This window comes from Tupaia chinensis, unplaced genomic scaffold (assembly GCF_000334495.1).
Source record: "Tupaia chinensis unplaced genomic scaffold, TupChi_1.0 Scaffold144171_2, whole genome shotgun sequence".
Lineage (NCBI taxonomy): Eukaryota > Metazoa > Chordata > Mammalia > Scandentia > Tupaiidae > Tupaia > Tupaia belangeri.
The window spans coordinates 883,869-888,260 of record NW_006204028.1 but is presented as its reverse complement, the minus strand read 5'-3'; the positions used below and the strand labels follow the sequence as shown (position 1 = coordinate 888,260).

The following is a 4,392-nucleotide window of genomic DNA, read 5'->3' as shown; positions in this document are numbered from 1 at the left end:
CCCCACCTCCCCCCACCCCCCCACCCGCAGGCTGTAGGGGAATGAGGTCAGAGCCTGGGGTGCTAACTTTCTGCAAAGTTCATCTTGGGGCTCCAGCAGCTCCTGGGATCCTGAGGATACAGCACTTGGGGAAGACAGCCTGAGGTCCAGCAGGGGGCCATGGAGGGCTGACAGGTTGCAGCCTGCACAGGGCTTCTGCACCACCACCCCAGCTTTGCACCTGCAGGGCTGCATTTACGCAGTGCAGCCTTTGTTAACAAGGTTAGCTGGGCCCCACTCCATGTCTTTAATTCTACATATTAGATCTCAAGTGAATGGTGTTTGTGCCCAAGAGCAGAAGGCAGGGGCTGGAACCTTGGGTTCGAATCCTGACTCTGCACTGGAAGTTCTGGCCCCGCCTTCCCTCTCTGAGTCCTCGTGTCTCCACACAGAGGGAGACGGCGACAGCTTGGTGCCAGGGCAAAGAACCAGCTAGTTGGCAAGAGTCTGGCGCCAAGTCAGGAGATAGGGATGCCTGTTATCAGCCATGAGGCAGTAGCTGCTCTCACCACCCAGCAGTCCTGCCCCGCCGGGATTTGATTTCCAGTCACCAGCCCTCCTACTCTCTCCCCCCATGCGGCCTCTGGGAGCAGCGCTGGAACCAGGGGAAAGGGGTCAGATTCCAGCCACTGAAGCATCTTTGCTCGTGGATGGAAAGATTTAGCGCCAGATTCCCTAGAGGGAGGGGCTGCTGGAGGCTTGCTTTAGATTTCTGTTTCTTAAAAACAGAGCTTAATGTCTAATAAAACTCCAAAGCCTGCTTTGCTGGCTGCAGAGCGTATAGCCCTCATTTGATGCTGAGCAGTATGGGCTCTCAGGCCATGGGAGCAGAGGGGAGCTTTACAAGGTCGTTCGGGCATTCCTCTGCTCCCAGATCATGGCCAAGGCACTCTTCCCTCCGGTTTTGAAAATATCTCATCAGGGTTAGATAGGTCGGATGGGCAGCTTAGAGCAACCTAAGAGGCAGCCTTCGGTCCAGTGAGGATGGCGGGGAGGGTGCGGGCAGCAGAGAAGGGGGAACTTGGGTGTTGCCGCCATCTCCTCCCAGGGGGCAGCAGCGTACAGTGCTGGAAACATCTGCTGGCCAGGAGCTTGGTGGTGTGTGGGGATACAGATGTAGGCTTTCCCCCAGGAGGCGAGATTCCAGAAGGGTCTGTTCTGATTCTTTTCATCCTTTTGGGCTCTGCTTAAATGTAACTTCCTCAAGGAAGTGGTCCTGTTTCTCAGTTCCTCCCAGGGTAGGCAATGCTGTTACACATCCCCCCCCCTCCACCCCACACACCCCCCCCTCACCGCTGTGCTGGAGTTCTCCCTGTTCCTGTCCAGCCTGATACTTGCCAGACTCCCTCACAAGACTGCCAGCTCCCTGTAGACAGGGACCATGGTTACCCCAGTGCCCAGCACAAAACTTGGCACACAGTAGGGACCCAATGCATATAGTTACGGGATTTAAGAACATGACCATATGATATGGCCTCAGTTAACTGGGACTCTGGGAGAAAGACCCTTCTGGATGGCTGCTGGGGTCAGCTGGGATCCATTTTCAGCATAGCGGCTGCCCCTTCCTATGTCCCTGGAACACACCATCCTGGGCGGCCTATGACTCGGTATTTACACCAGAGATGATTCTGGGCTGCAAATGCAGTAAAGCCCTTGTGTTCTTTATCCCAAATTACCACACTGTTGTCTTTTTGAGTTCTCCTGTCAGCTCTTTTATAGTTTTTCCATCTCCTGCCTTCCTGTCAAGGTATCGGCTGTCATTTCTCCCAGCTCCCAGGAGTGGGGCCTGAAACAGCCCCTCCCCACTCACTCCCATGTATTGGGTCTCATTGGAGCTTTAGAAAGTATGTAAGGAGCCTTGGTGGAAAGGTGTGTAAGGAGGATCTGAACCAGGAGGGGGCCATTCTCTGCGTAAAGCGAGTCAGCTCCCGGGAGGCAGTGCCTCCCTTCCCAGCAGTCTGGCAGTCTGAGCCCAGGCTCATCGTTTAGGGACAGAGTGATCAGGATGGATGTTGAATTCCTCTGTGCCTCAGTTTCCTCATTAGGACGTCATCATGACAGCAACTCCGTCCTAGGGTTGCTGTGAGTAGCAGCTGGGTGAGTGAGGTGTTTGTACACTCTGGGACCCCTCTTTTCCCTTTGAGGCTCCTAGCTGCCTTCCAGTTAGTCGAGGTTAGTGGAAACCTGGGTTCCGGAGAGCTGAGCAGTTCTGTCTGGTGGCCCTGAGTGGTGTGGCCACATGGTACCAGGCCCCCTCCCAGGAAGCGTGCTCTCTCTGCTGCAACCCTCTGTCCTCCCTCTTCTCTCAAGACTTGGCTTTTGGAGGCAGGACCACATCATCAGTAACCATGTTTCCTGTGCCGCTCTTCTGTTCCTTCTGTCATCAAATCCTTGGTCTGCCACTTAACAGGATGCTACTTCGGGTAAATGACTTCATCCCCCTAACCCTCAGTCTCCCCACCTGAAACCCTGAGTTGGTCACATCTACTGCATGCACAGGGCACTTATGAGAAGTAAAGGAAATAATTGGTGCAGATGTGTCTGGTGTATACTCGTTCAGTAAATGCTAGTTCTCAAAGGAGACTCTTGTCTGGGGAGAGAATGGGCTGTTGATCCTCAGGCAGGAGGAAGCGGGGGAGGGGGGCAGGAAGAGGTGACTAGAGTTCAGGCTACTTGCCCCAAAATCAGATCCAAAATGGTCAATTTATGAAAATGACAGATGTGTTTGCTAGAAATGGGTATCTGTTATACTCTTCATTCCAAACTTGATGGAATGATTTCATCCCATTCCCAAGAATATTTGCAATCTTTTTTTTGGCCATCTTTATTAATTTGTTTGTTTACCATTTCAAGGCTTTAAGGGAACTAGGATGAAAATCCCCTTGGATGAGTTGACTTTATTTTTTTTTGCCAAAGCACATGTGTACTCACTGAAGACAGACAGAGAAGGGGGAAGTGAGAGACACCACCCATGGGGCATGGTCACACAGCAACCCGTTATCCTCCTTTTGTCTCTCCCTTCAGGATTGTGAGCTCACATGCACACGTGCCTGGAATGCTTTTTAAGCCATCAGCTCTGGGACTCCAATCAAGCAGCAGGCCTGATGGGATCCAGTCATCTTCACTACCAAACCACATACTGGCTTGATGAGTTGCCTTTACAAATCTTAATTTTGGGGGCTTGCAGGTGTGATGGTTTAAGGCACTGAACTTCCACATGGCCGACCGTAGTTCGAATCCTGGACCTGGCGGCTTGCTTTCTCATGTTCCCTCTATCTCTCTGTCCCTCTCTGGTCAAATTACAAAAATAAATTAAATAAATAATAATGTTAAATAAAATAATTTTTAAAACCTTATTTATGTCTTTATTTATTTATTTTTAGAGAGATTTTTGCTATAGGGTGCATGGACTCACAGGAGAGACAGAAAGTGAGAAATTACTCTTCAGGTAGGATGGCCACACCACAATCTCTTCATTCTCCTCTCAGATTTTGGGCACACACACACATGTGCCTGACATCAGTTTGAAGCCACTGGGTCTGGGACTTAAACTGTGGTTGACTACGTGAGAATTCAACAGCATAACCACAACTCCAGTGGCTGGTCCTAAGAATCTTACTATTTTTTTTTTAAATGGACAAAATAGAAAACACACCAGTGTGACTGCAAGTGTTAGAAACTGAATGCTTCTGTGTGATCAGTGCTGACCATCCACAATCTTCAACACGCAGTTCCTTAGGTGCCAGGGCATACTCAGGGCCTGGGCTTGGAGAGGTTCTCAAGAGAGACTTCTGAGGTCGATGAGAACCCAGGGGAAGCACTGGTGCATGCCCCCCTCCTTTGGGTAGGGGTTGAGCTGGGGTAGGAGATGTGAGCTAACTGCCTAGGATGATGCATATGGAGACTCAGAGAGGGCGGGGACTCTGCATGGAAGAGTTCAGTTCTAAATTTGCGGTGCCAAAGGCACAGGGAGCTAAACAAATCTCCCAGCCTCGTGAGAGTTCTGGGTCACGCCTCCTTCAGGGATCTAGAAAATGGGGGAGGAAGGGCCTGGCACGCGCAGGAAACTGTAAGCTCCGGGCCAAGCGCCCGACCGGGGCGCCACCACTCACTAACTGCGGGAACCCGGTCTTCTGCCTGAGAAGTCTGGGAACTTCCCCTTCCTTACCTGTAAGCCGAGGAGAACTAAATTTACCTCGCTGGGACCGTATAAGGGTTAAATAAAGCAAGAGAAAGTGTCCAGAGCACATAGTAGGCACTGAACAACTCCCTATCTCTTCCCTCTGGGAAAAAGCGGAGCATAAGAACCAGGCCCGGCTGGGACAGCGGGGTGGGGGGCCAGCCCCCCCCGGC

General features: G+C 51.5%; 1 protein-coding gene across 1 annotated transcript in view; it reads right to left on the bottom strand.

Moving 5' to 3' along the window:
- NGFR (nerve growth factor receptor) overlaps window positions 1-4,392 on the bottom strand; it is a 24,812-nt gene that overhangs the window by 16,084 nt on the left and 4,336 nt on the right. The window lies entirely within an intron of this gene.